Source organism: Pongo abelii, chromosome 4 (assembly GCF_028885655.2).
Source record: "Pongo abelii isolate AG06213 chromosome 4, NHGRI_mPonAbe1-v2.0_pri, whole genome shotgun sequence".
Taxonomy (NCBI): Eukaryota; Metazoa; Chordata; class Mammalia; order Primates; family Hominidae; genus Pongo; species Pongo abelii.
Genome location: NC_071989.2, coordinates 81,790,402 through 81,803,435, shown reverse-complemented (window position 1 = coordinate 81,803,435; position 13,034 = coordinate 81,790,402). Strand labels below are relative to the sequence as shown.

At 41.5% G+C, this 13,034-nt stretch overlaps 1 long non-coding RNA gene across 1 annotated transcript; it reads left to right on the top strand.

Annotated features, from left to right (window-relative positions):
- On the top strand, nucleotides 1–11,539 carry LOC103890654 (uncharacterized). The gene is made up of 3 exons (XR_010139975.1): nucleotides 1–85; nucleotides 6,842–6,949; nucleotides 10,726–11,539. It is a non-coding gene; the product is annotated as an uncharacterized LOC103890654 (long non-coding RNA).
- Nucleotides 11,540–13,034: the final 1,495 nt, after the last annotated feature.

Here is a 13,034-nt window from a genome sequence, read left to right as displayed (position 1 = left end):
AGGTCTGGCTTGCTGCTCACAACTAAAACACCTTACACACATATACATACATCTATTTTATCCTTGTATGGACATGAGAGAAAAGGTGAGTGTGTCAGGGAATATTCCAGGATCTCTAGAGAATATTCCTAGAGCAGGTTTTGAAAGCAGAAAGGAGAGGATGTGGTGGGTGGTATAGTGGTGAGGCCAGAGGGGAAGACAGGCTTGGAGGCCATGGCAAATGCCCTTGTGCCAGACAAGGGTAAACATGTGGCCCCAGCTGAGAGCCCAAGGCAGCCATGATGGCCCAAGGAGGTCTGGTGAGGGAAGGAGACTGGTGGCTCTTTCTGAGGGAGCTTTAGGGAGCAGCACTATCTCTGACATAATCTCATAGAACTTCTAGCACCTTCCTTACCTCTCCCTGCACTGCCTCCTCGCTTTCTGTTACTTACCCCAGGGTTATTCAGGCTCTGAATTCCCTTCCAGCACCTCTCTCACTGCCCACAGGCTGGTGCCATGGCAACTGTCCTCACAGATACGCACAGATGGCCAGATAAGGCCTGGTGGCAACAGCCTGAAGCATGTGTAACAGGACCTCACCATGGCAGCCACTTCTACTACACTCTGGGACCCATTCCCTATGAAGACTCCAATCACGGGGAAGACTGGCCTGTCAAGCTAAGGGCAGCTGAGACATGGTGCCTGAGAACCTCGGGAGGAGGCTCATCTCCCCACCTCACTGCTGAGGAGGGAATGAGAGACAGGGAAGGTTCTCTGGGGATTTCCAGGCTGGGTCAGTGCAGAAACATTCCCATGAGTCAGCCCCCTGGTTGCAGGGAAATGAGCCATTCAGTAGCTCTGTTACAAGTGATCCTTGCTGTGAAATGGTGCTTATACTGCCTGTGTAACTGGGAGACAATGCACACACATTTGCACAGTCTTCTTTAAAATAGAGCAGGCTAGGGTTTGTTCTTATTATCAATTTACAATAAATTTAGCTCTGTCATTCAGTTGACCAGACGGCTTCTTTTCATCCATTTTCTCTCTCTTCTACCCTTTGCTCTGATTTTTAAGAACTGAGGACATTAGATTCCGTATTTCGACCCTCAGAATGTAAGGTGGCACTTGAAATACTAGATTCGTGGATGCATTCTTAAAGCTTCAACTCTAAGTACATAAGTAATAAAAAAGATTATTTTTATATTGAAATATGTGGACTTATGGGCAAAAATGAAAGATTATCACAAACATGAGACTTTGAAGAAGCCATTCACTTGTTGAAGGCATTTGGGCTCACCCTCCAAGTGATGTATTGGCTCCCTCTGCCCTCGAGAGATTTTGATGGAAAAGTTTGAGAACTGCCCTGTGACTTGGTGACCCTTGGTGACCTTTGACTGTCTCTATACCAATTCTTGGAAGAGCAGTGATTTCTTGTGGACCACATGCCTCGCAAAATTGGGAGACATGGATTTGGGGAAAGGCTGAGCAGATTCTAACCTGATAAAATTTCAGATACATAGTTACGTAATCATAATTATTCCCACTATAGTGGGCCATATTGATTAGCTGCAATAAGAGAAATATAGGTGACCAGAGGTGGTGATGAGATCAGCTTGTCTTCATGTTGAGGACTAATAATCTTCAATATGGTTCTTTTCATATTCTAATTCTCTGTATTAACCAGACCATATATGTTCATAAATAATCAAAAAAGTGTATTAATTTATGATTGTATTCTCCCTGAATTTAATTATCTCATACCTAGAACTTTCTAACGTGTGGTAAAATTGTTTACTTTGATCATTATCTCTTTCCCAAGAGGCCAAGTAGGAAAGTCAGCACTAGGTTGACCAGAGAGCTGGTAACACTGGATGGTTCACATACCATTTGCATGTTTCTTATTTTGGTAGGCTCTAGGTACTTCTTTTGACCACTTTACTAGCCGTGGGTTATGTACTGAGGTTGAGTTGTAGATTTTCACATGCAGAGGAAGAAATAAATGCTCCTGCTGTCCTTGGGCTCCCAGTGACTGGGAAGAATGGCAGGTACCTTATTAAGAAGTTGGGCAAATGCTGACACATTCACATTTTGTGTAGGTAGGAATATTGCACACATGTTTGTGTGGCTACAGTTCACAGACACAGTGGCAGCTTCTTCCTGGTTCTGATGGTTGGGCAAAGCTACAGTCCTGGGGAGGGAGCTCTGAGATAGTCAATAGATATATATTTAGCTTCCAATTTTAAAATCATTACTATTTCTTTTAGCTAGGATAAGAAATTTAACTTCTTGACATATCAGTTTGCGTATGGAGAGATATGGTATCCATCTCGAGACAATTGTTGAGATAATGCATGTGCATGAACTAAGCACAGGGTCTGGTATGTAGTAGGTGCTCAATAAATGATAGATGTGCCAGAAGTTCTAAAACCTCCAAGGTATGTAGCGTCAAGGTAATAATAATATTCCCTCCCTCCCTAAACAAACATCAAAAGACCCCAAAACTAAAAATTCCAGCCAAGCAGAAGGCTGAACGCCAGCATATTCTGGAGACAGGGGAGAGCATCCTCTGTGCAGATACCATGTCACTAGTCATCCCTGTGTGATAAGCCAATGAGACACAAGGATGAGTTATTAGCATAATCTCACTTTGAAACTTCTGCTCACAGAGAATAGCACCATCTTCAAGATGGTGAATAAGCTCAAAGGGATTTAATTTACCAAATGAAATGTGGATAATACTGTTTTATCTTTCAGAGAAGACACGTTGCTGCCTTTATAACCTCAGTAACGAGGCTATTACCATCTCTGAGCGACTCGCTCCTGAGTTCTGGTTGAGTTCTGAGGGAGCAGTAGGCCACACAGCTGTGATTCATCTGCAGAAGTCATGCCCTCCGTTTAGCCATCTCGGGCGACTCCGTCAGTTGTGCATTGCTATCTCAGGCAGAAGGAAAAGGCAGAGAGGAAGGGGACTGAGGGGAGAGTAATGGGTTGCTGGGCTCACTGCTGTATTTTGTAAAACCATTATTCTTCTTCATTGCCATGAGAGTGTCCTCATTTCTATACAATATTTTATACTCAATTAATTCCTGGATGTATCATCAGAGATTAATGTGTTTTGTGTGTATACTGACTAACCTGGGATGTGTTTTATGTTGTTATTTGTTTATATCATATTTTTTCAGCCAGCAGTAACAGTTTATTAACTGCTCATTTGGAGACTAGAATGGCTATCCTGGAACCATCTTTCTTTGCTTAATTTAGTTCATCTGTTCTTATTGAAAATGCCATTGGCAATGGGGATCAAGAGCCAAGGATCCTACTGTGATGTATTTGTGTATGTTAGATATTGAGTTATTTATTCATCTTCAAATTCCTAGCTCTGTTGATAAAATAGGTGTCAACAAAAAAAGTCAAACTCTGTAAAATATTTGAGGAGATTTATTCTGAGCCAAATGTAAGTGACCAACGGCCTGTGACACAGCCCCAGGAGATCCTGAGAATATGCATCCGAAGGTGGTTGGGTTACAGCTTGGTTTTATACATTTTAGGGAGACATAAGACATCACATCAATACATGTAAGATGTACATTGGTTTGGTCTGGAAAGGCGAGAGAACTGGAAGTGGAGGGCAGGGGGATTGGGAGTTGAGGTGGTGGTGTTTCCAGGTCATAGACGGATTCAAGATTTTTTTTTTTTTCTGAGACAGAGTCTTGCTCTGTCACCCAGGCTGGAATGCAGTGGCACAATCTCAGCTCACTGCAACCTCCACCTCCTGGGTTCAGGCAATTCTCTGGTTTCAGCCTCCCGGGTAACTGGGACTACAGGTGTACTCCACCACACCCAGCTAATTTTTTGTATTTTTAGCAGAGATGGGGTTTCGTAGTGTTGCCCAGGCTTGCCTTGAACTCCTGAGCTCAGGCAACCTGCCCGCCTTGGCTTCCCAAAGTGCTAGGATTACAGGCATGAGCCACCGTGCCTGGCCAGATTCAAAGATTTTTTGATAGGCAATTGGTTGAAAGAGTTATTATCTAAGGACCTGGAATGTCTGGGTTATAGAAAGAATGTCTAGGTTACGAAGAGGTTATGAAGACCAAGGTTTTATCATGCAGAGGAAGCCTCCAGCAGCAGGCTTCAGAGAGAATAGATTGTAAATGTTACTTATCAGGCTTAAGAGTCTGTTCTATCAATCTTAAGGTCTCTGTATTGGTGTTACAGCTGGTCAGCTGTGTTTGAATTCCAACAGGAAGGAGGGTATAATGTGGCATGTCCAGCTCCCCCTTCCCATCATGGCCTCAGCTAGTTTTTAGGTAAATTTTGGAATGCCCCCGGCTTAGAGGATGGGTCCATTCAGATGGTTGAGGAACTTAGAATTTTAGTTTTGGTTTACATTCACAGGATTGAGAAATGATTATCAGAAGCCCAGAATCTGTGAGGTCCTCTGATGTAGAGAGGCACTGTGGCTGTGTAAAACATCACGATGGGGACCCATGTCCCCAAGTCCTGATTGATTCAGATGGCATCTGGTTTTTTTAGTCCTTACTTGGTTTCACTGCCTAGTAACGTAAGATTTCATAGGTTTGATAAATTCCTATTAGACAGCCATTGATTGCATGAGCCAAATAACTAGGTCAGAGATCTGTTGTGGGTTTTGAGCTCTCCCTGGAGGGTTAATGGGCCTGACTGTGAGGACAGGACATTCTTCCACATCCCTTGGCCACAGTCCCCTCACTGTCTTCCTTGGGGACCTCTGCAAGAGCTGTTGGAAGGATTAAACTGACAGACATCAGAGGTTTGCATGGAGGCCAAATAGCCTTATTTCCAACAGTGCTTTGGTGATAGGCTTCTGCTCTTTTGTTTCTTGCTCAGTTGCTAAAGTTTTGTGTACAGTTCTTGAAGGATTCATAGGTGCCTGAAAAGCCAATTGCCCTATGCTTAGTGGTTATGCTTTTCCTCTTTATCAGCAGGAGTTAGAAAACAAGCAGATTTTCCCTCTGAGATTCTCAGTATTGTTCTGGGTTCTATTAAAATGCTGGGTTAGTTTTCAGAGGGATTGCTTCATCCTTTGAGCAATTAGTACCTTTTAAAAATTCTGACATCTTTCAGACCCTGTCCTGCAGACCCCACTAAAGTGCTTTTGTCAGAACAGTTTTAGCAGTCCTAGATCATGTTTTGCCAGCTGCTCCAGCCAGCAGCACAGAGAAAACACTTAAGCATATGGTTCAGATGCTTGCATTTTTATCTGGGTAAAATCTGTGTGAAAAGGCCCCAGAATTTAAAAAGCCAATCAGTGTATATGATGTCAGAATGCTCACTGTTTGTCTCATTTTCTTAACATCCTGATGTGATCTTCTAGGTGTGTCTAATTGTTCTAAAGGCACAGCTGTGTGGATTTGATTTCCCTACCAAAAAAAAAAAAAAAAAAAAAAAAAAGCCATATCCTCCAATGTCAGGGAACAATCTATGACTTCCCTCCTGGTTGTCACCTTGGAATTTCTATGAAGCCCCCAGACTTTAAACTCTTTTGGCGGCAAAGTAGAAAGCATTTTTCCTTCAGCCTTAAAGGCTGACTTTTGATACCTTTGAACTTATCCTGAAGAACAAGGACCATTCAGAATTGATCTCATCACTCGGACTTTTAAGCATGTTCATAGCTCAGAGCTAAAAGGAAAAAAAAACAGAGAGAGAAGAAAGGAAATCTTCGCTGATCTTTCCTTTGTACATATTTGTGTGACCCTTTCATGCAGGCTTTTGTGGGGGCGTTGCAACGAAAGATAGTTTTGCCTCAGAGAACAAATCTTTTGAGACACAACAGACTTATTTTCCTGGAGCTGAAATGAGTATTTCAGCATTGACATTTAAGGCACCCTCTGAGTCTGATCTTGGGGAAGCGGGAAACTACTATTTGTAGTTGGAAAAAATATCAACCTAAGATGAAGCAAATCATAGACTCTACTGTTTCCTCAAGTTACTCAAGGTTAAGAATGTCAAAGATACTCAGTAAGCAGTGGGCATATTCCTCTAGGTAACGTTCTGACGTGATCCAGTACTCAAGTCATGCAACAAAGCTGCCAAAATCCAGAGAGGACAGACACATTTGTGATGAACTTTCATCCTGAGAACTACCTTCTTGAATGAGTAGGCTATGGCCTCTCCCCATTACCTCTTTGTCGTCTATGGAAAGGATCAAGGTGTCTGAGACTGGAGTGCCTTCTCTGTGCCTAGATTGGAAACCTAGGCTGGTTTGATTTGCCTACAGAAAAAGCCTGTGGCTAGAAACCAACTTTTCCCACATCTGCCCGGTCCAGCTCCACCTCTCCTTGGGAAGGCATCTCTCCTTGATTTGGAGATTTCCTGCAACACACTATCTTTACAGGTGACTCAGCTGCCAAACTTCCCTTCCTGGACCAACTGCACTGCTGTTGAAGCACTTATAAAGTATATAACCTAGTCTCAATTATTAGTACTCACAGAAGAGAGCAATGATATAAAGCAAAAAACAGACCCAGCTAGCAGTCACTTCCCAGAACATGTGCTTTTGAATTGCTGTGTTTTCTGCTGCCGGGGTATGAGCTTTCCTAACATCAGCATAAATACCACCCACACAGCCGTTTCTCATGTTTTTTTATTAGATATTGTTTTTGCAGTTGATAGGAGTCAAAGAAGGTCCTTATAAAGCTTTGTCTCAGAGAGTCTGTGTCAGTAATAAGTGATAGAAAACTCAAAAAGGCTTAAGCAGAAAAGGGAATTTATTAACGAAAGGTATTCAGGGCTTCAGAATGATAGATTTGGGGGCGTAGGTTAGTTAATCACAACTGTTGTTATCATCATATTTTGACTTGGTCATTTTTTTTTTTTTGGTAAGCTTTAAAGTCTCAACTCCATGTGACAGCAAGATAGTTCTTAGTTTCAAATCCAGCAAGCAACAAGAGTGACTGTTTCCCTCACAAACACCTCAGAAGAAAACTCTAAGGTATCTCATTGTCCCTGTTGGGTTAAATATCCTTTCTAAGCCAGTTATTGAAAAATGTAATAATCATGTTTGGTGGTCTGAATCACATGTCACAATGAGCTTGTGTTAAGGTCATCTCCCTGGAACCATGTAGACTGAAAATAAGAGATGAATGGATTTCTAAATGAAGATGGGGACTGTTTCCACAAGAAGTGGAAGTAGAAACGGGGTGTGACTAAGAGTACACATGTTCACTTTAGGCACAGATACAGCTAAGCAACCATACCTTCTCTAATGGTGCCAACTTCATAGCAGGCTATATCTGCCATGACTTAGTAAAAGGGGAAGAGAGGAAGATGTGTAGAGATGAATAAAACAGAATCTTTGCCTTTGAGAATGTTGGGGCCCAGAAAGTGATGCCCCAAAGACTGATGCTGTGATGTGCTGAGGAGCCCTAGAAGCTGCCTAAGAATGAAGATTCCTCTACCTTTGTCTTGTCTCTTAAGCACAAGGAGGGACTCTTCCTAGAATTTCTTTATGTGACCAAGAAAGCTTCTTTCCAAAATAAATGCAATTATCTTAAATGCTTTCCTTAGGGACCTCATCAAATAACCAGGAAAGATTAATCACCTGAGAAGAGAAGGGAGGGGAAGGGAAGGGAAGGGAAGGGAAGGGAAGGGGAGGGGAGGGGAGGGGAGGGGAGGGGAGGGGAGGGGAGGGGAGGGGAGGGAAGGGGAGGGAAGGGGAGGGAAGGGGAGGGGAGGGAAGGGGAGGGAAGGGGAGGGAAGGGAAGGGAAGGGAAGGGAAGGGAAGGGAAGGGAAGGGAAGGGAAGGGAAGGGAAGGGAAGGGAAGGGAAGGAAGGGACTGGGAATAGTCACCCTGCCCAGACAGACTTTTCATCTATTCTTCTGAGAGCAGCTCCAAGAGATTCCTGTGGGACTCAATTTGCATAATAAGATGACCTTTGTTCCTGTGCAGTTCCACCCCTCACCTTCCCATAATGTCTGCCTCCCACCTCCCAAGTGCATTATTTTTCCCTAATGACTTACTGCTCCTTAAAAGAAATGTCTACACTTCCCATCTCCTCCCTCCCCTATGGAAAAGGGTATACCACTTCTATCATTCTCCTGTGATCTATCATTACTGCTCCTTAAAAGAAATGTCTACACTTCCCATCTCCTTCCTCCCCTATGGAAAAGGGTATATCACTTCTGTCATTCTCCTGTGATACCCTGTGCTATGCACACTACAATAAAATTTTATATGCCTTTTCTCCTATTAATCTTTTTTTCAGCTGAGTTTTCAGCAAAACCTCAGAGGGCAAAGGGGTAGTTTTACTTTGGTCCCTACAAGAAACTCCACATTGTAAGTTTTGCTTTGGCTGGAGATTGCAAATTCATGGTTCAAGTGCCAACACATCTTGTCTTGTGCTCATAGCAGACTCACTAATAGGCCTTTCCTAATGAATCTGGATATAGCTTTAGAATTCTTTGCATCACTGCAATCCAGGCAGCTGGTACAAATCAACGGAGATTGGCACATAAGATACTTATTTTTCAACCTGTGTTAGATTGATTTTAGTAGGTTGGACCAAGTGAACATTTATTTTCAGTGTTGTTGGGTAAAGTAGGTTGGGTGTGAGCTGGAGGAAGAAGAGAGCTGGTTGGCAGCAGACCACAGATCACTAGTCATAAGGTAAAGCCTGGATCTGTATGAGGATAATTGCTAGTTGACTGTATTTCACAATTTGCGGATATCTAGCTTCTTACAAATAGGTCAATGAACATATCACATTCATTTATTTTCAAAATACTTGAATATTTAACATAATACTAGATGAAAATAACAGTGAGTAATCAAGCCCACATTTTTAAAAACAATTTTATTGAATAAGATCTGTGTAGGGTAGAGGGAAGAAAATTCTTATTTCACATTACTACAGCATAACTAATCTAGCTGTCTATTCTCTATGTTTAGAAATCATAGTCAGTTGGTTTAAGGGTAGAGTTAAAAGCCAAATCTGCCATGTAGTAAGTAGTACATGAAGCCAGGAGGAAGGATCCAGGATACAAACCATGACAGAATACACACACATTTTGGAGATGCATGCTTTCTCAAAGCTCTGAGGACCATCATGAAGACATATTAACTGAAAGAATATGAAGCCATGTGAATAGGTCCTAACTATTGGAGGTAAACATTTCTAAAATTATTTGGACAAAAAGTTAATACATTGTACAAGTTACTCTTCAATGCTTTGTGAGATACAAAGAGGATAGGCTTGCCCCTTTTAAAAGAAGGGGTAAACGATCAAGTTGGAGATACAAGATTTACAAATATGAAAACTTAAATAATAATAAAGCACTTAATAGTAGCAAGCAATAATGGAAAAGATGTCAGTAGGCAGTAAGTGGTTAATTACCAAATGTATTATCTGAATACTAATTGTGGAAACTTTTTTGAAAGGAGCGATTAGTTCAACTTAGGGAATGAGGAACATCATTACTAAAGAAGTGAGATCTGACCTTGGTCCCATTTGGGAGTTAGGATTAGGTTAGGAAGGCAGTTTTGGTGGGGAAAGTAGTCTAAGAAAAAGGAAGATGAATGGAAGGATGAAAGTATATTTGAAAGAGAATGAGGAAATAAGTTTATCTGGAGTTGTTATTTTATGTAGACAAGTTGAGGGACGGGGAGGTAGTAAAAGTATGTTGAGGCCCATTGTGGAGGCTCTTGAACTCTGAGCTGAAGGTTTTAGATACAATCCAGTAAGCCATGAGGAGTCCTGGAAGGCTTCTGAGTGGCAGAGTGGCATGGTCTGACAGTGTTTTGGGGAGGGGTAGTTTGACATAGATGTGGGGTATAGAATGGAGGTAAGTGATGTTGAAATCAAGGAAACCATTAAGGGGCCTTTTCAGCAATCCTAGGAAAGGTAAAAGAGTCCGATTTAGCTTGTTGTCAGTAGGAATATAACCAGCACTGTGAAATAAGAATCAACAAGACTTGGTCACTATCTTAGTTTATTTTGTGTTGCTATAGAGGAATACGTGAGGCTGGGTAATTTATGAAGAAAAAGAGTTTATTTAGCTCACTGTTTTGCAGACTATACAAGATGCATGACACCAAACTGTGGTTGTCTTTTGGTGAAGATCTCAGAAGTTTCCACTCATGGCAAAAGGTGAAGGGGAGCCAGCTCCTATAAAGATTACATGGCAAGAGGAAGTGAGAGAGAGAGAGAGGAGGTGCCAGCTCCTTTTTAACAACCAACTGTTGTGGAAACTAATAGAGTGAAAACTCATTCACCACCCCCAACCCCCGCCAACCCCAGGGAAGGCATTAATCTATTCATGAGGGATCCACCCCTATGACCCAAACACCTCTCGTTATGCATCACCTCCTAACACTGCTACACTGGGAATGAAATTTAATCATGAGGGTTGGTGGGGACAAACGAATCATATCCAAACTCTAGTGGTCACTACTTAGATACTTTCCATAGAGGAAAGGGAAGACATAAAGTTGAGATTTCAGTCCTAAAAGATTGGAATAATGGAGGAATCTGTAGAGAAAGACAGTTTTGAGCTCAGAAGAGAAACTTATACCTAGATGTTGAGGTTTTGGTGAAGGTTCAGTGATCAAGTAAAATGTTCATTGCTTTGCTGTGTTGATTGCCAATGAGGTTTTGGGTGGAGTTTCAGGAGTCATCTGCATGGAGGCGATGTTGGAAATAAGAGGAGAGGGTATATTCTACGAAAGCCAGAGCCAAGGATTGAACTAAATAATTTCTCATTTTTAAAAGGTAGGTAAAGAAGGAGCTAATGAAGAAAAAGAAACAAGCTGTCAAGAGGTGGGAAGAGAACCAGGACAACACAGCATCATGTCAGACAATAAAATAGTGTAATTTCAAGAATGAAGAGTGGCCAATAGCCCATTGGCTGCAGAAGAACCAAAGAGCAGGAGAAACAGGAAAAGGCCTTTAACTTTGTGATTAGGATGTCAAAGGTGACCTTCCAGGCATTACAACATATGAACTGAAAGAAAGTGAATGTGATCTAGAGAGAGAATTCTACAACATGACCCAATTAGCTTAATGGCTCAAATCACTAAAATCATACAGATTCTTGGTAAATCTTAAGCTGATAAATGTTACTACTATCAGAGATCATGGAAAGGAATGCTAATACCTCAGGAAAACAACAGATTACGCGTCAGTGTAATTTATACCATATGCATGGTCTTTGTTTCAATGATGTTGGTAATATTAATGCAACGGTGATAAAAGTAAACACCCTCTATATTCTAGGCACTGTACTTAGCACTTTAACACATTTGGTTCACAGCACAATTCTGTGTTTTGGAGTTGAGGAAACTGAGTTTTGGAAAGTTAAATATTGCTTCTGAGATTACATAGCCAGTAAACAACGGAGTTAGTATTCAAACCGAGGTCAACCTGACTCCAAAGCCCATGTGTTGTCTACTGCACCAGGTGGAATAGCTTTACAAAATGAGCACTTGACATGAGAAAAATCCCTCACCTCTAGGACTTCCTGTTTAATGCCAAACCCTGTTGATAATGAGAAGGACTCCTCCTCAATGAAAAGACAGTTTCTTTTATAATGTGAACATTTGTCTTCATTTGCGAATTTGATCATATTAGATTTAATCATCCACACTGGCCATCTGGCACTCACCTTAAATGTCTTGTTGTCTTGTTAAAACTTTTAGAATTATGGAAAATTTCAAAACTATGTAAGTTAGAAAGAAGAGTATTATAAATCCCCATGTACCAATGCTCCAGCTTCAATATTGATTGGTCAATATCTGATCAATCTTGTTTCATTTACCAGACCACTTCCATCCCCTTCACCACTTACATTCTTGGAAGGCGGAGTGCGCTGGTTAAATTTTCGTGTGTCTCACTGAGTGTCAACCTGCTTCTTTCTAGCACAAAGCATCTTGTCTAATATAAATTTGTGAGGAGTTTGGTGAACCAGAGATTTGAGGAAGAAAAAAATACTTTTTATCTTTGGAAACAATTTTTAGGTGTTAAAAGAAAAACCTTAGACAAATTCGATTTGATAGAGTTTAATTGAACAAAGAACGATTTGTGAATTGTGCAGCCCCCAAACCGGAACAGGTTCAGAGAGACTCCAGCACTGCCACATGGTCTAAGAAAATTTATGGACAGAAAATGGAAGCGAGGTACAGAAACAGCTGGATTGGTTACAGCCCAGGGTTTGTCTTGTTTGAACGTGGTTTGAACACTTGGCCACATGTGATTGGTCGAAACTCAATGATTTGTACAAAAGTCATTTACAGCCTGTTTATACATCCAGTTAGGTTTCAGTTCACTATTTATGGAGAAATCTTTAGGCCAAACTTAAAATATGTAAGGGGGCAGCTTTAGGCCAAACTTAATTTAACATAGGGTACTTGTTTATAACTACTACAAAATAAATTGGTAAATACACCCTATTCCTAGGCTTTCTCTAGCAAAACTCAGGAGATCCTGAGCTTAAGAAGACGTGTGCATGTGGTGTGAGGTGCCTCTTGGGAATCCCTCTGCTGAGGGCAGACAGCCATCTAGTCTTTTCCATTAGGCCAGGCAGGCATCTGTGATAGGCATGTTAGTGCTGACAGTCACTAAAATCAGAAATGAAGTGTGGAAAATGAGCAGGAACCAACAGTCTGGTCTCTGTGGGAGGTCGGAGTCAGAGTGAATTGACCTCTGCTCTGCCTCCTTTCCTCTTTCTCCACTGGAGGTGTCCAAAGCCTTAAAGAGAGATCTGCTCACAGGAGGTCACCAAAAGGAACCCATGACAGTAGCCATTGCTAAGGTCTTTAGCAGAGCCACAAATACCTGGGTCTGTATCACAGGAAAGTTTTAACTTACGCTTCTTGCAAAGTTTTGTGCTCCAGATTAAAAGAGGGTGAAGTTCTTAATTGGTCATCTTCATTTGCAATGTTTCTTCTTTTACTTTTTATGGAGGCATAATATACATACAGTCAAGTGTATATGTCATAGGTATACAGCTCCATGAAGTTTCAAACTGAACATACCAGTTCAGTTTCAAACTGAACATAACCTGTGCACCCAGGTTAGGAGAC